Here is a 26,045-nt window from a genome sequence, read left to right on the forward strand (position 1 = left end):
AGGAGGAAATCCTTTAAAATTATCAGCTGTAGTCAAAGCTGTGTCACCTGGCAGAAGCTGCATTTGAGACCATAAAAGCATCATCTAGGTCCACTGTTCCCCTGAAAGTGTATGTTACCCCAACATTTCTTATATGCTTTATAAATTGTGACCAATTATGTCATATGCCTTTGCTGTGGGAGCTCCAGGAGAATAATCCAGATGATTTCCGGAATTATATCCGGATGATGGACCCCTGCTTGCACCAACTCTTGGCATTGTTGACCCTCTATATTAAGAAGCAGGAAACATGCATGAGGCTTTTATTTTTTGGTTGAATAATAATGATTTGATTTGTTATATTTTCTAGATTTTTGAATGCATAGAATGCACTTTTTGATTAAGTTCTATTGGCAGATAGCATATCTAGTTTTCTTTTTTTAATGTACAATAAAACAAATTGTTGAAAATAATACTTGACTATGGGGGTTATTTACGAAAGGCAAATCCACGTTGCACTGCAAATGCACTTGAAAAGTACACTAAAAGTGCACTTGGAAGTGCAGTCACTCTAAATATAAGGGGTAGATCTGAAATGAGTGGAAGCTGTAAAATTGACATGGGACATTGACATCTTTGATCCTAAAATCTTCAGGATTATGGTGTTGTGGTAATAAATAAAAAGCTTAAAATTCTTGATATCACTAGAAAAAAAAAGCCTTTGAAAATGTGTTTGCAATAACTCCATCAGTATCACTAGCAAAGAAGCTTCATTATTATCCAATTAAAGAAGAAGGGAATGTGCGCTTCATTTCGAGATTTCATAATTTACCACGTCACGAATGTTAATTCTCCATTACGAACGCTAATTTACTAAACCAACCGCTTCTGGTTCGTCCTTGCTTCCAAGCATGCATGTTTGTACTTTGGACTTTTATCCAACGGACTTGGAAAATTCGACAACAGACATTTGTCCGAGGAAAATTTTAAAACCTGCCATCCAACATTTGTCTGTGGAAAATCCGACAACAATTGTCTGATGGAGCGTACAAGTGGACGGATTTCACACATTTCCCATCAGAAATTCCAATCATGTGTATGAGGCTTTAGTCGCCACCCAGGCTGAACTTCAAACATGCCTGCCTTTGTTCATCTACATCAGCCATTCTCAACGAGGGTTCCGTTTAAACCCTAGGGTTCCTCCAGAGGTGGCTGTTTTGATGGTGCCTACATAGTTCTGAGCCAACGTCATTTGCAGGAGCCAGTGGTATGACACCAATGATGACAACCTTTATAGCTCTTTATAAGGGGGCATTTTTACCACCACTGCAAAAAACTGCATTCTTCTCAATGACCACCAAAGTAAGGGGCATTGTTCCCACTGACCCCCAAATGAATGGATTTTATCAGGGGTTCCCCCAATACCTGAAAATTATTTCAAGGGTTCCCCTGGGGTAAAAAGGTTGAGAAAAGGCTGATCTACATGGATGAGGAGCTATGAATTCTGCATTTTTGGCTGGATCAACGGGTATTTTCTGTACATGCTTAAGATGTTAAAATGTTTTTAACCTGAAAAATGAAAACAAGAGCAACCACAATGTCGAAGGACTGGTAAGCTGCTATATATTACATTTTTGTTCTTGTGTTTAGTTTTGCTTTAAAACAAACCCAAACCCTAGCTGTGATATTCTCACACAAATGTAACTAGAATTCTTATAATAATATCACCCATACTACATTAGAAATGTTTTTGCTCTGAAATGTGATGCCCAAATATTGGTGCCATATTCTTATTGAGCTGCCTTGAGAAAATGCTTTTCTGCCTGCCATCAGATTTTTTTTTTTTAATTGCATGGCTTATATGAACCACTGCAATGTATAACTTATTTTCCATGGATTCTGCTTTAGAGGCCTGTTTTTACTAGGTGTAGGTATACCAGTGAAGGAGGGGACCTTTTTTTTGTTGTTGTTCTAATCTATATTTGTAGAGGCTTGGTTCTCATCACCTTGAAAACTGCTGCAGGGATACCGCAGAAATATTGCCTTGCTAGGAAAAGTGTGATTGCATTGCTGGACCCATTCCACAAACTACCTTGCTTTTTCACATCCTACAAGTGCAGAAAATTGGCATTTGATGAAAAGGGAGGAGGGGGTACACATAGATGGGAAAACATAGAATATTTGCTATGTGTTTGTTTCATTTTCTGAATACCTAAAAATGGGAGGGAAAGACATATATATTTCCAAACATGTCAAATGGTTTCTAAAATTCTCTTGCTGGCACTAGAAAAATTGTTACTGAAATCTGGTTGTTAGGCGCATTATACCTACAACTTGCCAATAGTTTTCCTAACTCATGTCTAAAGCCAAAACTTTTTATATAGTAAGGAATGGTTAAACCACAAAGTGTTCTATTTTTGTGTTCCATTGGGGAATTTTACTTAATCTTCTGAAAGCAAAACCCGAAGTAAGGAGAAATCCTTCTAATGCCGCGTACACATGATCGGAATTCCGGCCAGAAAAAGACAGATGAGAACTTTTCATCGGAAAATGTGACCTTGTGTATGATCCATCGGAATTTAGCTGTCCGAATTTCCGCCAGCCAAAAATTGATAGCATGTTCTCAATTTTACAGACGGAAAAACTTTCTATCGGTGATTCCGATCGTGTGTATGCAATTCTGACACGACAAAAATCACGCATGCTCAGATTCAACTATGAGACAGAAGCTATTGGCTACTGGCTATTGAACTTCCTTTTTCTAGTCCCATCGTATGTGTTGTATGTCACCGCATTATAAACAATCGGAATTTGGTGTGACCGTGTGTAGGCAAGACAGCTTGAGCTGAATTCCGTCGGAATTCCATCGGGAAAACCATCAGAGCTTTTTCCGACGAGAATTCCGATCGTGTGTACGTGGCATTAGAAAACTTACACAGGAACAGGTGTCCCTATTTGAAGATTTCCCTTCTATTTCATTTCGGGTGTCCTATTGACAATGGTTACAAAGTCAAAAAGGAAAGATGACTCTCCCTAGCAGGGACACGGACAGCAATAAAAAAATCTGACTATCCAAAATAACAAAATGTTTTAGCTTCACATAGTTCAGACCTTCTTTCTTATGGATGAGCTCTGTTCACATTTGTCAGCACAGTCCTTCAGCATAGGCATCTATCACTATAATCTATGTCTACAACAGTCATGTCTCTCGCCTTTCAGTTGTCCTTTTCTCCAGATTCTCAATTAAATTTCCTTTTTCTTTGAATTACCAAGTATGAAGAAATTTTTTGAGACAGGATAGGATATTGGGGTCGGTGTCAGGGCTGGGCCCAGCCCTTCCTTCTCAGAGCAGGCTACTCAGCTGTCAGTTAATTGCCAGCTCTAATCTTTCAACAGTGTCTCACCGGGTGATGTTATCCTGCTCGTCAGTCCTGCTGGCTACTTAAGCTGCTCAGTTCAGGTCCTCTCTGCCTTTGCCTTGGTCAACATATCAAGAGACTCTCTACTATGTTCTTGTTCAAGGACTTGCTTGGCTTTGCATCCCTTCTGGTTTCTGATCCTGTTTGCTGTTCCACTATGCTGATCTCTGGCTCCCTGATGTCCTGGCTTGTCTGACTATCCGTTACGGTTAAAGTGTATAAATGTGCTCTGCGCCAAAACATATATAAAAATTTGAAAAAAATCCTCTACAGAAAAATCAAAAAACTTTAAACATACAAATTATTTAGTGATTCTATTAGAGGAAATATCTATACTATAGAGCTGCTCCTCTGATTGCACAAAGTGAACAATAAATGTATAATTAAATAGAGGGCGCTAAATGTGAATAGTAAATGGTGTAGTAAACCCATGTGGATCAAAATAGCAACTACATATACATGTGAATATATTCACACATTTAAAACGTAAGTAATATTAGTGCTGGTAGACACTAAAATGATAAACACTGGAAAAAAATGAAAGTGAATAATAATAAAGTCCCAATGAGTAATAAATCAAATAGTCATGTGAACACTGAGATCTTCTTGTGAATAGAAAAGACTTGTTTATGTTCAGTGGAAAGATCCTTCACCAGAAGAGGGAATCATCACCCCACAGTGCCAGAACAATTCCTCTGCTTACCAGATATATTGGATTTCTTTAGTTAAAAAAAAAGTCATGAAAGCCTGTGCAGGATTATCCTTTCCGGTTACCGAACTCTGGCTATGTTTTGACTACGTTTGCTCTGTTTATACCTTTCTACCATTATAATAAATAGTGCGATTTTTACTGCGATTCTTTCTCAGTCTCAATTATGGTTCCTGACAGTAGGTAGAAACATGTATAATAGTTTATTATCAAACATTATTTGGATCCTGACTAGTCATATGTGACCTCTGGGGATGTGCTTGGCATACTATATGTGTGCATATGGCTACAGCAAAGTTGTAGCTGAATAATTTGTCTGGGCTGCGTTAGTAAAAGTATTCCACAATGTCCCTATTAGAGAAGAACTGTGATATACAATAAAACACTTCTAGAGTTTCTAATTGCAAACCTTGTAAGAACTGTGAAAAGGGGAGAACCGGGAACTGTTGGCATGGTGAAAAAACCCAACCGACTGGCACTTTCCTGTAGGTCAAGAAAGTATGCCACAAAAATGTGAATGGGTAATAAGTGTGTGTGTGTGTGTTAGCGAGCCCAAATTGCAGAGAGAAAAGAGGCAAATAAACTGGATTGGGTAGGTGGCAACAAGACCACATTGTGAAGGACTGGATTATGAAGAACAGGGACAAAAAAAGAGATTGAATTGTAGGGGGAGGGGAGGGAGCGGTGAGACTGGATTGTTGAAGAGGTGAGGAGAAATTGAGAGTAAGGCCTCATACACACGGACGTTTTTACAGCAGCTTTTTTGAGCTTTTTTTGCTGCTTAAGAAGGCAACTCCATGTTATTCAATGGGCTCATACACACCATGGCGTTTTTGAGCTTTAACAGGCATGGTCGTTTTTAAGCTCTGAAAAAAACCAAGGACCAGCGCCTTCAGAGGCTCCAGCATTAGAGCAGTTTTGACGCTGACACCGAAAAAAGCTCAAAAACACTCAAAAACGCGCATTAACGCTATACCGACGTTTTTTAGCGTCAGCGTTTTAAGCTGTAAAAATGTTTATCTGGGTAATTTGAGAGTGGAAAATAGCAGAGGGATGCCTTAGCGTTAACGCTTAAAAACGTTGTTAAACGTGAATTGACGCCAAATCAAAACGCTAATAAAATTGCGTTTTTTTACAGCCCGTTTTTTAAAACGTCCGTGTGTATGAGGCCTAAATGTTCAGGATCAATCCCACATTTAGCTCTGCTTCACATTGATGCTACTTTAAAATTGCGCTACTTCACTTGAAGTAGTGCGATTTCAAAGTAGCAAGGTCAGCGCAATTTCAGATGCTACTTGATAGACATCTGTGTGGCTTTATGTACAGATGTCTATTGAAGTCGCACCTGAAATCAGCAAAAGTAGTACAGAAACTACTTTTTGCAAATCGGTGTGGCGCTGCACAATCGGTGTCGCACTGATTGGAACAGTGCTATTGCCTCCAATAGGCTGTGACCTGTCATGTGATTTGATCTCTCTAATCGCCTGACAAAACGCTCCAATGTGAACCTAGACTTACAGTAGAACAGGCTCTAAATGTAACAACATAAATGGTATATCATCAGTGACAATGACCCACAACAGTTATATACACTTTGTGGAGTCCCATGTATTAACCTACAATTGCAGTGACTGGCAGTGGGAAGTCTTCCAGCATTGATTTCTTATGCGGCTCTCTGCATTAGGTCACATTACAGCTCATGCCACAAAAACTGTAGGACACTTTAATAGTGGATCTGAACACGGAACAGATACTGTAACTATATAATGGACAGCAACTGTCAATGGCTGTGTGTCCCATTTTGATCAAGGTCTGAATGAGCTCAACATATCCTATTTGTTATGAGTCAGGGGGACAAATGGGTCTTGGCTATATGAGGCTAACTGCCAAGTCCTCATATGTCTGTAAATATAACATATCACAGTTATATTGTTAGTTTGTCATCTGTGCACTATTTTTTTTACACCTTTGACAGGGTGAGAAAAGTTTGAACATTTTAAAACATTATCCAATAGGATGCGAGACTGCAACAAAACATTATTTTCAGTAAGATGGGGAAGGGTTAGAACCTCTGTCTGGTTATTGTTAATGTTTGTGTTTCCTATACCAGTGACAACTGCTCCCCTAATTTAATGTTTTGCTATCACAGGCTGTCACACTAACAGGAAGTAAGGTGAAAACTCTCCCCAAGGGACATCAATAAAAAGTATTTTCTCTTCCCAAATCTATCCAAAACATAACAAAAAAAATGACTGGTGTTCGGCTTTATGGTAATTAAAATAAGAAGGAACCATGCTGTGCTTTTGCCAACTGTCAGTATTGGATCTGTATGACTGATACATCAAACATAAAAAAGGACGTCCCCTAAAGGCTCATGGAAGAGAGGTTTTTTTTTTTTTTTCTCTGATTCAGACAGATATGAAATGCTGATGGGAATAAGTGGTCACAAACAGGTCATCAGTTTCTCCTGGGCACCACTATCTTGCTTTTGACAGCATCAGGTTAAGCACACCCGGAGCAGTCACCCTGCTTTGTACAACTATAAAATATTGGCTACTAGAAGCATGTACACAGCAGTTATGCATTGTAATCCTGATGTTTGACTACTGAAGGTGGCATTAAAGGATTTGGTTAAAGATTGGTGACGTGATTCCTTAGAATTTTTCTTGTATAAGAAATATGGCTTGTAAGCATGTTTTCATTGGCAGCATCAGCAATGGGCTCACTGCAAGGTTGTGTTACATTTTTATGTACTAATGTTGTTTAATTTATAAAAGGCTTCAAAAGAAGAACTTCCACCCGCTGACAGGTTCTCTTTAACCACTTGCTTACTGGGCACTTAAACCCCCCTCCTGTCCAGACCAATTTTCAGCTTTCAGCGCTGTCGCACTTTGAATGACAATTGCGTGGCCATACAACACTGTACCCATATTACATTTTTATCATTTTTTCCCCACAAATAGAGCTTTCTTTTGGTGGTATTTGACTACCTCTGCGATTTTTATTTTTTGTTAACATTTTTGAAAAACACTGAATTAAAAAAAAAATTATATATTTTTTAATATTTTGCAAATAGGTAATTTTTCTTCTTCATTGATGTACGCTGATGAGGCTGCACTGATGGGCACCGATGGGCTGTAATGATGAGCACCGATAGGGCGGCACTGGTGGGCACTGATAGGCGGCACTGGTGGGCACTGATAGGCGGCACTGAGAGGTGGCACTGAAGAGCATTGATAGGTGGCATTGGTGGGCACTGAGAAGTGGCACTAATAGGTGGCACTGATAGCTGGCAGTGATAGCTAGCAGTGATGGGCACTGATGGGTGGCAGTGATGGGCACTGATAGGTTAAACTGAAAGGCAGCACTGCTAGGTGGCACTGATGAGGCACTGATTGGCACCACTGGTGGGCATTGATAGGTAGCACTTGTGGGCATTGATAGGTGGCACTCATGGGCATTGATAGGTGGCAGTGGTGGGCACTGTGGACAATGGAAGGTGGCACAGAGAAGGAGGCAGATGTGCCTCCTTTCTCTTCAGGACCGATGTCCCTTGAGCATAAGCCGGTGATTGGCTGTTTTTTCTCCTCACACTGTCAGCACAAGGATAAATAAAGGCAGATTACTGAGCTTTTTTTATACACCTGATCAGTTGTCATTGGCTGACAGCTGATCACGTGGTAAGGGACCAGCCCCTTACTTGGATCGGTGATCACCCGAGTCTCTGTGACTCGGTGACTCGGTGATCACAGCGCGTACCGCACACGCCCTTCAGGGGGTGCGCGGGGAGTCCGCAAAGGGGAGGATGTCCTATGACGGCTATCGGGGTTAAAGTGGATGTAAACCCACTCTCATCCTTTCCAAACTACTTCCATAGTGGTTATCTATAAGGATATACATGCCTCCTGCATGTATCCTAACCTGTCAAATGTATCCCCTCTGTCTGTTATGAGACCCGAAAAACTGCAGATTCTGTGGGGGGTTCTGTTGTCCGGAGCTCGTGGGTAGAGTTGTGATGTCAGTAGACTCCCCGCCCACCTCTACACTCCCCTTTTCAACATGCATTTTCTCCTGTGTATTTCTTACACTGAACTTCTGCTATGATTACTAACATCCAGTCAAAACCCAGAAAAGTCACCACATGACTTCAGCATGCCCAGTCATGGAGAAGAAAGGAGGAGGGCATCTGAAGTACACAGAATGCCTCTCTCAGGCTCCTGCATTAGATATGTAAATCACCTGTCACTCACCGCAAGGGGGAAGAACTAACTCCTATTTCTCTGTGTATCAGATTTAATCTTACTGAAAAAAGAAAATAGGACTGCTCAGAGCTGGATTAACTCTTTGTGGCAAGACTGGGCAGAGATGACATGAAATCCTATACTCTACGAGGTGAAAGCCTTAATTAAAAAAAATTTCAGGTTCACATCCACTTTAAGGTATGCTGAAGATGCTTTCAATCAGTAATATACCATGTAAATTTGGTATGCCTTAAAGTGGTTGTAAACCCTTACAACACACTTTGACCTACAGGTAAACCTAGATTAAGGCTTACCTGTAGGTCTAAGAAATATCTCCTAAACCTATACGGTTTAGAAGATATTTGTCCGAAGACAGGCACCACTGTCTACGGCGCATGCGCCGTAGACAGCGGCGCGCAGGCGCACTGAGCACGGCAGCGTCAACCACGGAGATGCGGCGCGTGTCAGCTCCCATGCGCATGCGTCATCGCTGCTTTGCCGAATGACAGCGGCGGAGCTGCGAGACCCCACCGAGAAGATGGATGCGCCGGACTACAGGGGACAACGGTGACTTCGCTGGCTCCTGTGTCAGGTAAGTGACACATAATGGACTACTATGCGATGCATAGTAGTCCATTATGCTTTGCCTTTGCAGGGAATGAAAGAGGAAGTAAACTCATCAGGGCTTACTTCCTCTTTAAGAGCTGTCAAGCATGCCCTGACTTCCATTGCAGCTTAAAAAAATCAAGGTCTTTACTTCACCCCTCTAAATCTTAATGCAATCTCTTAGCACAACCTTCTTCCCAATCCTAGAACCTCTAATGCCCCGTACACACGTTCCGATTATCGTAAGACCGATCGTTCACATTTTGTTGTATACAACTAAGATTGAGTACAACAGTGCAAAATGTGTGTAAGACTTTTGTCGTACGATTCTGGAAAAATCTTCCGTCGTGCGTAGCTACGTATTTTAAATGATGTCAAAAAACGTGTGACCTGTGTGTCCTTCTGGTTTATTTTCATGTTTCCGATCATGCGTGGTGTTTGTCTAATGACTTTTATCGGACGCATACTGTACTGACTACACGACTGTCGTACGATGGGCTGTCATCCGACCAAAGTTTTCCTGTTTGTTCCTTCGGATTTAGTTGGACGGACTGTCGTGATCGGCTGTCGAAAGCTGCGTACTAACGATCAGATTATCGAACGATCTGTCCGAAAGCGACTTTTGTGGTCCGATAATCGGAACGTGTGTACGGGGCATAAGACTAACGTAACTCCTTTACTAGGGGTTTCTTTGTTAACTAACACCCTTTTATAATCAACTGTCTGCTGGACACCTGTTTAATGAATAATTAAACTCACCTGTAGTTTAATTCTTGTTAATTAGGATTTTGTTGTCTAAAATTAAGGTTTGCTCCTAAGACTTTCATTGGGGTGTATTAATTTTTTCGGATTTGTTAGGAAAAATACTTTTTTTGTGTGTACAAATTAAACAAATCTTAATTTGCAATCAATGGGCTGCATTTGTGGGAGTATTTTGTAGTATAGTGTCCTATAGAAAGTGTTGATTCTGAAAGGAAAGGTTTTCTGACAAATCTGTTGGGGTGTGCTCATTTATGCTGAGCACTATATATATATATATATATATATATATATATATATATATATATATATATATTGTAAGGGATCTTCCCGGGGTAGGGTGTGTTTGGAGACAGTTCACAGCAGACTTGGAATTTATAAAGCAGATCTTGGCGTTTATTCGTGGTACAAACAGTCCAGCAAACAAAATATACAGCAACACCGTGCTTTCTAAGTACAACAAAAATAAAAGTCCTAGCCCGGCTGGGCGCTTACTAACAGGTTCTGCTCACCTATCTGACACTTACAAACACAGCGTCTTTCACCTGGATATCGCAGGGTGGGTTTTAGCTCCAGCAGTGGCAGTGCTTGCAGCTTCCTTCAACACACAGATTGTTCATTCCCTGGCTGAGCAATCACCTGCAGACTCTGCAGAGCCTTTAGCTTCCCAGGCTAATTAGGATCAAAGCTCACCTGATCCCAAACCCAGAACTGGATCGGGGGATGTGGAATGACAGGTCCCTCTACCAAACCTACCTGCCATTCCATATAAACCCAGGCCCGGCAAAATTTAAATAACAACTCAGCAGCATATCGCTGCTGAGAAACTGATCCATCCTGGATTTACCATCTCACACTGTGTAGCAACCTAGGTGAGATGTACACCCCCTCGATCACTTCTCCAGTGACATGTCTACATATCCCCCCCCTCTTTTTCAGACCGGAGGGCTGAGCCTTTTGTCCCCACAGACAACTTACCCTTGACAATGCGTCAGCATTTGCCTGTAATTTCCCTGGCCTGTGTTCCACAGTGAAATTAAAGTTTTGTAGGGAGAGAAACCATCTAGTCACTCTTGCATTTCTCTCCTTGTTTAACTTCATCCATGTTAGGGGGGCATGGTCTGTCACCAACTTGAATTTCCTGCCTAGCAAGTAATACTTTAACGATTCTAGGGCCCACTTTACTGCCAAACATTCTCGCTCCACAATGGCATAATTTTTCTCGGCCGGGGTTAGTTTTCTACTCAAGTACGTCACTGGATGCTCCTCACCATTCACTATTTGTGAGAGTACTGCACCTAAGCCTGTGTTAGAGGCATCTGTCTGGACCAGAAATTCTCGCCTGAAATCGGGGGTAACTAAGACAGGTGGTTGGCACAAGGCAGACTTAAGGCTTTGGAAAGCCTTCTCGGCCTCTGGGGTCCACGTGACCATTGCTGTCTTTCCGCCCTTTGTCAAGTCAGTTAGTGGAGCAGCAACTGAGGCAAAGTTCGGCACAAATCTACGGTAATACCCCGTAATACCCAGGAAAGCTCTAACCTGTTTCCTTGTCAGGGGTCTAGGCCAATTCTGTATTGCCTCAATTTTATTTAGCTGTGGCTTAATCAACCCTCTCCCAATAATGTAGCCTAGATATTTGGCCTCTTCTAGGGCTAGAGCACACTTCTCGGCATTTATGGTCAACCCCGCATCACTTATGGCATCCAACACGGCCTGTACCTTACAGAGGTGACTTTCCCAATCAGGGCTAAAAATGACCACATCATCGAGGTAGGCATCTGAGTAATCACGATGTGGTCGCAGAATCAAGTCCATCAACCTCTGGAAAGTTGCAGGCGCTCCATGTAACCCGAATGGCATCACTACATACTGGAATAGGCCATCAGGGGTGGAGAATGCAGTTTTCTCTTTAGCCTCACCAGAAAGTGGAATCTGCCAGTAGCCCTTTGTGAGATCGAGGGTGGTTATGTACCTGGCGTTACCCAACTTCTCAATCAACTCATCTACCCTGGGCATAGGATACGCATCGAACTTGGAGATCTCATTCAACTTTCTGAAATCGTTACAGAACCTCCAAGTTCCATTGGGCTTTGGGATTAGCACAATTGGGCTGGACCATTCACTCTGTGACACCTCAATTACCCCCAGAGCAAGCATACGTTTTACCTCGGCAGATACGGCTTCCCTACGTGCCTCGGGTATCCTATAGGGCTTAAGGTTTACTCTGCTTCTAGGCTCAGTTTCAATGTGATGATGGATGAGGTGTGTACGCCCTGGGAGGTTAGAGAACTTGTTTTTGTTTTTCTGTAAAAATTCCTGAACCTCCTGTTTCTGTGACACTGATAGAGTATCACCTACCTTGACTGGAGGGATTGGTGGTGACAAATTATTAACAGTATTTGTCGCCACCAAGGATTCCCTGTCTTTCCAGGGCTTGATCAAGTTTATGTGATAAACTTGGAAAGGCTTCCTTCTACCTGGTTGGTGCACCTTGTAGTTCACCTCACTGACCTTTTCAACAATTTCATAGGGACCTTGCCACTTCGCCAAGAATTTACTCTCAACAGTGGGGACTAGTATAAGGACCCTATCGCCTGGGTTGAATGTCCTGATTCTTGCGGACCGGTTGTAAATTCTACTTTGGGCCTCTTGAGCCCTCTGGAGGTGTTCCCTTACCAGGGGCATTACAGTGGCTATACGGTCCTGCATTTGTGCTACATGCTCAATAACACTCTTGTATGGGGTGGACTCATTCTCCCATGTCTCTTTTGCAATGTCTAGTAGACCCCTAGGGTGATGACCATAGACCAACTCGAATGGTGAGAACCCTGTGGACGCTTGGGGCACCTCCCTAATAGCAAACATGAGGTAGGGTAATAAATGATCCCAGTCACGACCATCTTTTGCCACCACTTTCTTCAACATATGTTTCAAAGTTTTATTAAATCTCTCCACCAATCCGTCCGTCTGGGGGTGGTACACAGAGGTACGGATGTGTGAGATTTTAAATAGTCTGCATAATTCCTTCATTACTTTCGACATAAATGGCGTACCTTGGTCAGTTAGGATTTCTTTAGGGATCCCAGTCCTAGAGAACATATAAAACAACTCACGTGCAATTGTTTTAGATGCAGTGTTTCTTAAGGGTACAGCCTCAGGATAGCGGGTCGCATAATCCAGGACTACCAAAATATACTGGTGTCCTCTAGCTGACTTTACAATGGGACCCACTAAATCCATGGCAATACGCTCAAAAGGCACCTCTATAATAGGGAGCGAAACCAAAGGACTGCGAAAATGTGACACTGGGGCACTAACCTGACATGTGGGGCACGACTCACAGTATTTTTTAATGTCATCATATATGGCCGGCCAAAAAAACCTCTGGAGAACCCTCTCTCGCGTTTTGTCAGTCCCCAAGTGTCCCCCAAGAACATGGTTATGTGCCATGTCAAGCACCTGACGCCGGTACGGCTTAGGTACCAGAAGCTGTTCCACAATCTCATCCTTAACCTTATTAACTCTATAGAAAAGATCATTAGTCACCGAAAAATGTGGAAATCTTTTTTCAGCATCTGGTTCCTGAGGTACCCCGTTCATAACAGCAACCTGCTCTCTCGCATTTTTGAGAGTGGGGTCCTGTAATTGTGCAGTCCCAAAATTATCGCTAGACACCTCTAAATCTAGTATATTTTGCTCAGTGGGAGGAGCCTCCTCCTCCCCAGCCAGGACCTGCAAAGGAAAACAATCATTTTCATCCTGCACACTTTTATCATTCACCGTGGACAAGGCAACCACCTTAGAGGTATCCTCACTCCTTTTGGGGATTTTTCTTTTTTCCCAGAGAGCCCAGAATAAAGGAAAATCGCGCCCCAATATTACATTATGCATGAGGTTTTTAACCACACCCACTTCATATTGTACTGTGCCTTGTTCAGTCCCGACTTTAGCCAGCACTATAGGGTACACTTTTGTATCACCATGTATACACACAACGCTCATATGCTTTTTAGACTCTAAGTCCCCAGTCACCAGGCTAGCATGCACCAAGGTTACAAGGCTTCCTGAGTCCATTAACGCTTTAACAGGAAAGTCATTGATTGTAATATCGCAGATTTGCGGTTCAGTCTCTAGTCCAGGAACTGCAGCACAAGATGGTTCCGCAAATAGCGACTGACGCCGGCTAGCGTCACATTCCATGGGTTCAGAGGTAAGAGGGCAATGGGCCGACACGTGTCCCGCCTCATGACATCTCCAACACTGGATAGGGCCTGGTCTCTTTGGCAAGGAGTCTTTTCGAGAGCCCCTTAGCCACCCGGGACCATCACCAGTCTTTTGTCCCTGAGACACCACTTGAGCCCTTTTCCCCCCATCAGCACCCCTCCACACTCCCCCAATAGATGGAAGTCTCTTACCAGCCGACGGCACAGATCTGGCGCTCCGGGGAGGTGAAGATGCTGCAGGAACATCACGGAGGTAGTCCTCAGTCGCCTGGAACCTCTCCACAAGGTTGACAAGTTCGTTTGCATTCTTAGGATCACCTTGTCCCACCCAGCGTTGCAAGTCAGTAGGAAGGGCTCGGAGGTAGCGATCCATCACGACCTTCTCTAGGATTTGTGCAGGAGTAGAAGTGTCTGGCTCCAACCACTTTCTTGCCAAATGGATTAGGTCATACATCTGGGACCTCGCTGATTTGTCCAGACTGTAGCTCCAGTTGCGTACCCTCCGGGCACGGACTGCAGTAGTAACTCCTAGTCGGGCAAGTATCTCCTCTTTTAGCCGAGTATAGTCCTTAACCTCTTGCTCACTGAGGTCATAGTAGGCCTTTTGGGGTTCACCTGTTAAATAGGGCGCAATTACTTCTGCCCACTCAGCGGCTGGTAACTTCTCTCGCTCAGCCACGCGCTCAAATACTGTTAGATAGGCCTCAACATCGTCCTCAGCAGTCATCTTTTGCAGCGCTTTCTGCACAGTCCTTCTCCCAGAAAAAATCTCTGGAGCGGCTCCCATCACCACAGGCGCCTCTCGATTTGCTATCAGGTGCTCGATAAGTTGTTGTTGTGCAGCCATGGACTGTTCATGTCGTCTATTGGCCTCTATCTGAGCCTGCTGTTGTGCAGCCATGGACTGTTCATGTCGTTGCTGTTGTTGCAAACTCACTTGCATAAACTGCTTCAGCATCTCCTCCATGTTGCTGGACTGTTCCTGGAGTGTCATTGCAGCTTTCACCCAAGACATAAGCAGCTGTAGCCAAGTCTGTCCACACCGTTGCCCCTAGCAACCGACTTTGCCCGCATTCGAACACCAATTGTAAGGGATCTTCCCGGGGTAGGGTGTGTTTGGAGACAGTTCACAGCAGACTTGGAATTTATAAAGCAGATCTTGGCGTTTATTCGTGGTACAAACAGTCCAGCAAACAAAATATACAGCAACACCGTGCTTTCTAAGTACAACAAAAATAAAAGTCCTAGCCCGGCTGGGCGCTTACTAACAGGTTCTGCTCACCTATCTGACACTTACAAACACAGCGTCTTTCACCTGGATATCGCAGGGTGGGTTTTAGCTCCAGCAGTGGCAGTGCTTGCAGCTTCCTTCAACACACAGATTGTTCATTCCCTGGCTGAGCAATCACCTGCAGACTCTGCAGAGCCTTTAGCTTCCCAGGCTAATTAGGATCAAAGCTCACCTGATCCCAAACCCAGAACTGGATCGGGGGATGTGGAATGACAGGTCCCTCTACCAAACCTACCTGCCATTCCATATAAACCCAGGCCCGGCAAAATTTAAATAACAACTCAGCAGCATATCGCTGCTGAGAAACTGATCCATCCTGGATTTACCATCTCACACTGTGTAGCAACCTAGGTGAGATGTACACCCCCTCGATCACTTCTCCAGTGACATGTCTACATATCCCCCCCCTCTTTTTCAGACCGGAGGGCTGAGCCTTTTGTCCCCACAGACAACTTACCCTTGACAATGCGTCAGCATTTGCCTGTAATTTCCCTGGCCTGTGTTCCACAGTGAAATTAAAGTTTTGTAGGGAGAGAAACCATCTAGTCACTCTTGCATTTCTCTCCTTGTTTAACTTCATCCATGTTAGGGGGGCATGGTCTGTCACCAACTTGAATTTCCTGCCTAGCAAGTAATACTTTAACGATTCTAGGGCCCACTTTACTGCCAAACATTCTCGCTCCACAATGGCATAATTTTTCTCGGCCGGGGTTAGTTTTCTACTCAAGTACGTCACTGGATGCTCCTCACCATTCACTATTTGTGAGAGTACTGCACCTAAGCCTGTGTTAGAGGCATCTGTCTGGACCAGAAATTCTCGCCTGAAATCGGGGGTAACTAAGACAGGTGGTTGGCACAAGGCAGACTTAAGGCTTTGGAAAGCCTTCTCGGCCTCTGGGGTCCACGTGACCATTGCTGTCTTTCCGCCCTTTGTCAAGTCAGTTAGTGGAGCAGCAACTGAGGCAAAGTTCGGCACAAATCTACGGTAATACCCCGTAATACCCAGGAAAGCTCTAACCTGTTTCCTTGTCAGGGGTCTAGGCCAATTCTGTATTGCCTCAATTTTATTTAGCTGTGGCTTAATCAACCCTCTCCCAATAATGTAGCCTAGATATTTGGCCTCTTCTAGGGCTAGAGCACACTTCTCGGCATTTATGGTCAACCCCGCATCACTTATGGCATCCAACACGGCCTGTACCTTACAGAGGTGACTTTCCCAATCAGGGCTAAAAATGACCACATCATCGAGGTAGGCATCTGAGTAATCACGATGTGGTCGCAGAATCAAGTCCATCAACCTCTGGAAAGTTGCAGGCGCTCCATGTAACCCGAATGGCATCACTACATACTGGAATAGGCCATCAGGGGTGGAGAATGCAGTTTTCTCTTTAGCCTCACCAGAAAGTGGAATCTGCCAGTAGCCCTTTGTGAGATCGAGGGTGGTTATGTACCTGGCGTTACCCAACTTCTCAATCAACTCATCTACCCTGGGCATAGGATACGCATCGAACTTGGAGATCTCATTCAACTTTCTGAAATCGTTACAGAACCTCCAAGTTCCATTGGGCTTTGGGATTAGCACAATTGGGCTGGACCATTCACTCTGTGACACCTCAATTACCCCCAGAGCAAGCATACGTTTTACCTCGGCAGATACGGCTTCCCTACGTGCCTCGGGTATCCTATAGGGCTTAAGGTTTACTCTGCTTCTAGGCTCAGTTTCAATGTGATGATGGATGAGGTGTGTACGCCCTGGGAGGTTAGAGAACTTGTTTTTGTTTTTCTGTAAAAATTCCTGAACCTCCTGTTTCTGTGACACTGATAGAGTATCACCTACCTTGACTGGAGGGATTGGTGGTGACAAATTATTAACAGTATTTGTCGCCACCAAGGATTCCCTGTCTTTCCAGGGCTTGATCAAGTTTATGTGATAAACTTGGAAAGGCTTCCTTCTACCTGGTTGGTGCACCTTGTAGTTCACCTCACTGACCTTTTCAACAATTTCATAGGGACCTTGCCACTTCGCCAAGAATTTACTCTCAACAGTGGGGACTAGTATAAGGACCCTATCGCCTGGGTTGAATGTCCTGATTCTTGCGGACCGGTTGTAAATTCTACTTTGGGCCTCTTGAGCCCTCTGGAGGTGTTCCCTTACCAGGGGCATTACAGTGGCTATACGGTCCTGCATTTGTGCTACATGCTCAATAACACTCTTGTATGGGGTGGACTCATTCTCCCATGTCTCTTTTGCAATGTCTAGTAGACCCCTAGGGTGATGACCATAGACCAACTCGAATGGTGAGAACCCTGTGGACGCTTGGGGCACCTCCCTAATAGCAAACATGAGGTAGGGTAATAAATGATCCCAGTCACGACCATCTTTTGCCACCACTTTCTTCAACATATGTTTCAAAGTTTTATTAAATCTCTCCACCAATCCGTCCGTCTGGGGGTGGTACACAGAGGTACGGATGTGTGAGATTTTAAATAGTCTGCATAATTCCTTCATTACTTTCGACATAAATGGCGTACCTTGGTCAGTTAGGATTTCTTTAGGGATCCCAGTCCTAGAGAACATATAAAACAACTCACGTGCAATTGTTTTAGATGCAGTGTTTCTTAAGGGTACAGCCTCAGGATAGCGGGTCGCATAATCCAGGACTACCAAAATATACTGGTGTCCTCTAGCTGACTTTACAATGGGACCCACTAAATCCATGGCAATACGCTCAAAAGGCACCTCTATAATAGGGAGCGAAACCAAAGGACTGCGAAAATGTGACACTGGGGCACTAACCTGACATGTGGGGCACGACTCACAGTATTTTTTAATGTCATCATATATGGCCGGCCAAAAAAACCTCTGGAGAACCCTCTCTCGCGTTTTGTCAGTCCCCAAGTGTCCCCCAAGAACATGGTTATGTGCCATGTCAAGCACCTGACGCCGGTACGGCTTAGGTACCAGAAGCTGTTCCACAATCTCATCCTTAACCTTATTAACTCTATAGAAAAGATCATTAGTCACCGAAAAATGTGGAAATCTTTTTTCAGCATCTGGTTCCTGAGGTACCCCGTTCATAACAGCAACCTGCTCTCTCGCATTTTTGAGAGTGGGGTCCTGTAATTGTGCAGTCCCAAAATTATCGCTAGACACCTCTAAATCTAGTATATTTTGCTCAGTGGGAGGAGCCTCCTCCTCCCCAGCCAGGACCTGCAAAGGAAAACAATCATTTTCATCCTGCACACTTTTATCATTCACCGTGGACAAGGCAACCACCTTAGAGGTATCCTCACTCCTTTTGGGGATTTTTCTTTTTTCCCAGAGAGCCCAGAATAAAGGAAAATCGCGCCCCAATATTACATTATGCATGAGGTTTTTAACCACACCCACTTCATATTGTACTGTGCCTTGTTCAGTCCCGACTTTAGCCAGCACTATAGGGTACACTTTTGTATCACCATGTATACACACAACGCTCATATGCTTTTTAGACTCTAAGTCCCCAGTCACCAGGCTAGCATGCACCAAGGTTACAAGGCTTCCTGAGTCCATTAACGCTTTAACAGGAAAGTCATTGATTGTAATATCGCAGATTTGCGGTTCAGTCTCTAGTCCAGGAACTGCAGCACAAGATGGTTCCGCAAATAGCGACTGACGCCGGCTAGCGTCACATTCCATGGGTTCAGAGGTAAGAGGGCAATGGGCCGACACGTGTCCCGCCTCATGACATCTCCAACACTGGATAGGGCCTGGTCTCTTTGGCAAGGAGTCTTTTCGAGAGCCCCTTAGCCACCCGGGACCATCACCAGTCTTTTGTCCCTGAGACACCACTTGAGCCCTTTTCCCCCCATCAGCACCCCTCCACACTCCCCCAATAGATGGAAGTCTCTTACCAGCCGACGGCACAGATCTGGCGCTCCGGGGAGGTGAAGATGCTGCAGGAACATCACGGAGGTAGTCCTCAGTCGCCTGGAACCTCTCCACAAGGTTGACAAGTTCGTTTGCATTCTTAGGATCACCTTGTCCCACCCAGCGTTGCAAGTCAGTAGGAAGGGCTCGGAGGTAGCGATCCATCACGACCTTCTCTAGGATTTGTGCAGGAGTAGAAGTGTCTGGCTCCAACCACTTTCTTGCCAAATGGATTAGGTCATACATCTGGGACCTCGCTGATTTGTCCAGACTGTAGCTCCAGTTGCGTACCCTCCGGGCACGGACTGCAGTAGTAACTCCTAGTCGGGCAAGTATCTCCTCTTTTAGCCGAGTATAGTCCTTAACCTCTTGCTCACTGAGGTCATAGTAGGCCTTTTGGGGTTCACCTGTTAAATAGGGCGCAATTACTTCTGCCCACTCAGCGGCTGGTAACTTCTCTCGCTCAGCCACGCGCTCAAATACTGTTAGATAGGCCTCAACATCGTCCTCAGCAGTCATCTTTTGCAGCGCTTTCTGCACAGTCCTTCTCCCAGAAAAAATCTCTGGAGCGGCTCCCATCACCACAGGCGCCTCTCGATTTGCTATCAGGTGCTCGATAAGTTGTTGTTGTGCAGCCATGGACTGTTCATGTCGTCTATTGGCCTCTATCTGAGCCTGCTGTTGTGCAGCCATGGACTGTTCATGTCGTTGCTGTTGTTGCAAACTCACTTGCATAAACTGCTTCAGCATCTCCTCCATGTTGCTGGACTGTTCCTGGAGTGTCATTGCAGCTTTCACCCAAGACATAAGCAGCTGTAGCCAAGTCTGTCCACACCGTTGCCCCTAGCAACCGACTTTGCCCGCATTCGAACACCAATTGTAAGGGATCTTCCCGGGGGAGGGTGTGTTTGGAGACAGTTCACAGCAGACTTGGAATTTATAAAGCAGATCTTGGCGTTTATTCGTGGTACAAACAGTCCAGCAAACAAAATATACAGCAACACCGTGCTTTCTAAGTACAACAAAAATAAAAGTCCTAGCCCGGCTGGGCGCTTACTAACAGGTTCTGCTCACCTATCTGACACTTACAAACACAGCGTCTTTCACCTGGATATCGCAGGGTGGGTTTTAGCTCCAGCAGTGGCAGTGCTTGCAGCTTCCTTCAACACACAGATTGTTCATTCCCTGGCTGAGCAATCACCTGCAGACTCTGCAGAGCCTTTAGCTTCCCAGGCTAATTAGGATCAAAGCTCACCTGATCCCAAACCCAAAACTGGATCGGGGGATGTGGAATGACAGGTCCCTCTACCAAACCTACCTGCCATTCCATATAAACCCAGGCCCGGCAAAATTTAAATAACAACTCAGCAGCATATCGCTGCTGAGAAACTGATCCATCCTGGATTTACCATCTCACACTGTGTAGCAACCTAGGTGAGATGTACACCCCCTCGATCACTTCTCCAGTGACATGTCTACAATATATATATATATATATATATATATATATATATATATGATACAGCTTTTATTAAAATGTATAGAAACCCTGTTCACCTTACCACCTTACATAGGAGCAATTTGGCTCCACTCAAATGAGCTGTGCGGAAATCTTTCTGGCCTAGAGAATTGTTAAAAACAGTTACAAAGCACACAGAAGAGAGGATGAGAAATACATTATACCTTTAATTATTATGAGGGTGAGGAAACCACAGTAGCCGTGTTCTGCACGCTCACACTGAGCAGAATGGGTGTCAGCTGTAATTTCCTCTAGCTCTGTCTGTGATGCGTATTGCATTAGGCACCAGAGAGCACTTTCCGCTCGCTGCAAACGTGTTTTGTGATACAAAGGAACCTTCCCCCTCTTCTGTTCAATCGCTGCAACACAGTCCTTTAGTATCTTTCAGGTCATCAAATATGTGGGGCTGCTGCTTTCATCAAAGTCTCTTTCCAAAGAACTGAAAAATGAGGGCCTAGTTTTGACAAGCAATTTTAAGGTGAACACTCAGTGTTATTAAATAGCTACAGAGTTTAGACCTAGAAGGAAGATTTTATACAAAAGGAGTAAGGAAATATAGAGACTGTTGTTTGAGAGAGAGAAAGCACAGTGTGGCATGCGAAAAAAAGTCAAATTGCATTATTTTTTGTCAAGCTTCTCATTTTTTGATATTACGTTTTATACAAAGTAAAGCCAGATGCATATTTACTCCAATTCCACAAATGAAGCCCATTGAAATGTTTGCATCCTACTGCTAATTCCTCTCTGCACTGCCTACGCATTTGATCCTCGTTGATTTCTGTAGGGCAGTTTCCTGAGCACCTCATGCTTTGGGAGATGCTCTCATAGAAGTCTATGGGAATCATCTATGCAGGCTGGGCCAGCGCAAAGAAGATTTCACAGGCAGAGTGGTACCAGATCGTGAACAGGAAAGAGAGGTGGCAGAGCAGGAGCTATTTGTAGTTTTGTTGTGGAAGCTCTGCATGTTCTCCATTGGGAGAAGATGCAAAGCAGGTATGATCATACTGTAAATCATAGGGTGACAGACATCAGTCAAATATTAACCTTCCACTGGGGTTGGCTGATGAAAATATGATGGTTTGGACTCACAAGGCTTAGAGCCACTCTTATTCGTTCTGTGCCTTTTGCTTATGATCTGTGCTATATAATGACAGCACAGATTGTAGGCATTGTGTGGGCAGTCGCACAACCTGATACATCCTTCAGAAGGTCCAGGGCAGGTACCTTGGATGCCCAACGCTAGTTACGCTCCATGTTATTTGTTCAAATAATATATATATTTTTTTAAAGTATACTAAAAATGCTATTACATGCACAACTTCAAAAACTACAAATGTACAGTATATATCATACCTGGCAGATGCCCCTGGAAGATGGAAATCACTGAAGCAGACACTGTTACTTCAGTGATCTCCACTTGCTTCCGGGGCCCCTGTGTTTTCATCACATTGGCGCGCCAACATTTGTGATGCCAGACAGAGAAAATGGTGAGGCGCGGATTGAATGTAATATGGCCCAGAACAAGCAGTTGCCTGTAACTTTAAAATTGGGATAAGCTAGGTGAATTAATACATGAACATAGTGCAAAAGATTAGCCCTGACACTATAAACTGCAGCCACAATATGTAAGACCATCATTACAAGGCAAGACAAACATATTACACGGTGAATATAAACAGTGGCGGCTGATGGTATATTTTTTTGGGGGGTGGCTGTGGGTGCATTGTTTGCCACCCCCCAAAAAAATATACCATCAGCCGCCACTGTTTATATTCACCGTGTAATACTGTGGTTGGTCGGGTTACCCACAGAGGTTGTGCAGATGCACAATGTGGTCTCTGGGACTTGTAGTCCCCCTGGGATCATACAGGTCAGGCTCAGTATACACTTCAGGGACTATCGCTCCTCTCGGTCCATACTCTGCACGGCTCTGATCAGCAGCTCCTCCTCCGTACAGCTCCGCTTACTCCTGGTGGCCGCAAAACTCTCTAGCAACTTTAGCAGCTAGACCACTTCTGGGACCACCCTGGAACAAACTCCAAGCCGTAATGCACGGTGAGGCTCAGCAGCTCAGAGCCTAGGCTTTTGGCCATGTTGTACACATCCTCCATGGACAGAGTAGCAGGATCCCATCACCATGGCGTGCCCACCCTCCTCCCCCTAGGCCAATGGGCTCGCTTCTCCTTTTGGCCAATCAGGAAATGGGTCTCAGTGTGACAATAACAAATATTAATTCGCTATTGTTACAAAACTGGGTGGGCTCAGGGTGCAGTACTCTGTTCCCCTGAGCCCACCCTTTTTTGAAGCCTATTAGAGCCTCTGACTCTAATCACATGCTTAAAAAAACCGAAAAAACCCATTGGAATCCATGCGTCCACCACCTCGCATGTAGATTAGAGGGCCAAACGTATGGATGGGGAGGGGAATGGACGAGCCGCCACTAAATTTAAATACAGTAATATTGTACCTAGTTAAAACAACAAAAAACAATTAAAAGTGTACATTGCCTTTATGGATGTATGTAATGTTACAAAACAATACAATTTTTACATACAGTCTCTGCAAAAGAGTAAACTGGCAGTGGACATTTTTTTTTAATTTACAATTGGCTTCCATCCCAATCTAATTTGTTTACATTTAAAAATAAAATACTTTTTTGAGTAATTTTAGCAATGACACATGCATTTTCAACAAGCAGCAATAAGTCTGCTTTGACCAATAAGATAGAAACTGGCCAGTAGTTCACTAAGACTGTCGCTGTTCTCGCTGATGCAAAACTCTTCTGCTGCTGGCTAATTTCATTTCCATTAGGAATTAGAAGTCCCCAGATATAACAGCAGCACAAAATTACCCAGCAACAGACCATTTGTAATGACCATTTGTAATGAGGAAGAACTGGCTAAAATATATTTGAGAAAAAGTACAGGCAGGTTTTTTACTACAGCAATTAAGAGACTTCAGATGATGCAGCAGTGTATAATTGGCCAACAGCAGGATATATATAGCAAGGCTAGGCCCACATTTACTAGAAACAAATAGCACAGGTGGGACTAAACTACAAAAATTAGGATACAGCAGTGTAAAATTGGTCAGCAACAGAACAATTCAATCCAGGGTATAAAAGGTGTAGCTGGCGTTTGCCAGCATAGGGACCCTGCCCTAAGCTATAGTGTCCTTAATGAAATTAACTGCGTTTTGAAGCTATTGTCAGCTTGAGCTCTGTTTAGATATTTCCAGGCTTGGATGTTTCCCCTAAGCTCAGTGCAGTGATTTATTTATCTATTACTGTTAATGAGGTTCCAGTAATCATTTTAGAAGGACAGTCAATGAATTATGAATAATTACCTAGCCCAATCAATCTTTGAGGTCTTTGTTCAGAATTAAAAAAAGCGATTGTTGCTAAACTTAGTTGTTTTTTTCTACCATATACCATTATACAGGATTTATATAGAGCCAACAGTTTGCGCAGCGCTTTACAACATTGGGGCAGACAGTACAATTACAATACAATTCAACAGGTAGAAATGTTAGCACTACTTAGGGGTCACGCAGCATCAACCCTACATGGCTACAACATTGACATCTAGCATGGGGTTTGACAGGATGTTCAAAATCTAAAGTGCTAATTTTAAAGGCTAATATGCAAGTTACTGTCCTAAAAAGTATTTGGGGACCTGGGTCCTGCCCAAGGGGACATGTATCAATGCAAAAAAAAGTTTTAAAAACGGACGTTTTTTCGGGAGCAGTGATTTTAATAATGATTAAAGTGAAACATTAAAAGTGTAATATTCCTTTCAATTTCGTACCTGGGGGGTGTCTATAGTATGCCTGTGAAGGGGCGCATGTTTCTGGTGCTTAGAACTGTCCCTGCACAAAGTGTCATTTATGCAGAAAAAAAGTCCTTTAAAATCACTCGCAGCTATTATGAATTGTCGGCTCCGTAATACAGAGAACACTCATTGAAAGTCATTGATAAAAAATAAATAAATAAAATAAAAAAGCGTGGGGGTCCCCCAAATTCAATTACCAGGCCCTTCAGGTCTGGTATGGATATTAAGGGGAACCCCGCGTCAAATTAAAAAAAAATTGACGTGGGGGTCCCCCTAAAAATCCATACCAGACCCTTTATCCGAGCACGCAACCTGGCAGGCCGCAGGAAAAGAGGGGGGGACGAGAGAGCGGCCCCCCTCCCCCCTGAACCATACCAGGCCACATGCCCTCAACATTGGGAGTCTGTGACCCCTCAAAGCACCTTGTTCCCATGTTGATGTGGAAAAGGGCCTCATCCCCACAACCCTGGCCGATGGTTGTGGGGGTCTGCGGGCGGGGGGCTTATCAGAATCTGGAAGCCCCCTTTAACAAGGGGACCCCCAGATCCCGGCTCCCCCTGTTTGAAATGGTAAGGGGGTATAAAAGTACCCCTACCATTTCACAAAGAAAGTGTAAAAAATAGTTAAATAAGACAAACACACTTTTGAAAAATTCCTTTATTAAAAAAAAAAAAAAAAGATTCCAGCGGTGGTAATCCACTCTTGCTATCCAGCGACGAACGATCATCTCTCCAGCGATGGCTGATCTGATCCAGCACAGCGAATCCATCCATCTTCTGTCTCCACGGAGTAGACACTGCGGGGATCCCGGCGGCCTGACGTTTGTTATATGCGGAGGGCGGGGCCACCCGTCACCTGACCCCGCCCCCCCCCTGACGCAAGGGGAAACCCGGGCTCCCCGTGACGTATGGGTGACTCCGCCCCCCTCTGATGTAACACAGGCAGGTTTCCGTTACATCAGAGGGGGGCGGGGTCACCCAGACAGGTCACGTCCCTGGATGGATGCTGCGGGCTCCACAGGCTATTGGGTGTTCTTTTGGGGCAGGTGGAGCATGGCATGCTGGACTGATACTTGGCTGGAAGCTGGGTTCCTCAAGAACTTTCTCCTCCTGGAACTTTTCCCGGTGCTTTGCGTCGTGGAAATCTGGGACATGTCCTTTTGTAATAGGAAGGTCCAGCTTCACTGTGATAATTTTGGGTGTCGTTCTAGTCATCAATCAGGTCTCTGCTTCTTTAATGGCAGTTGTTCATCCGCTGTGGGGGATTGTTTTATGTTGTATGCAATTGAATGTTTTCTTGTCTGCGGTGCACCCAGGATCAATCCTAGAGTCACAGACGCCTAGGTGCAGAAATATTTCTGGTGCCCCCACATGGGCGTGGTCATCTTACTAACTCACAGAGATGCTCCCTTAACCACTTGCAGACCGGACCATTTTGCTGGTCAAAGACCAGACCACTTTTTGCGATTCGGCACTGCGTCACTTTAACTGACAATTGCGCAGTCGTGCGACGTGGCTCCCAAACAAAATTTACGTCCTTTTTTTCCCACAAATAGAGCT

The sequence above is a fragment of the Lithobates pipiens genome, unplaced genomic scaffold (genome assembly GCF_037356315.1).
Source record: "Lithobates pipiens isolate NorthernLeopardFrog02 unplaced genomic scaffold, aLitPip1_a1.2 Scaffold_16, whole genome shotgun sequence".
Classification (NCBI taxonomy): Eukaryota; Metazoa; Chordata; class Amphibia; order Anura; family Ranidae; genus Lithobates; species Lithobates pipiens.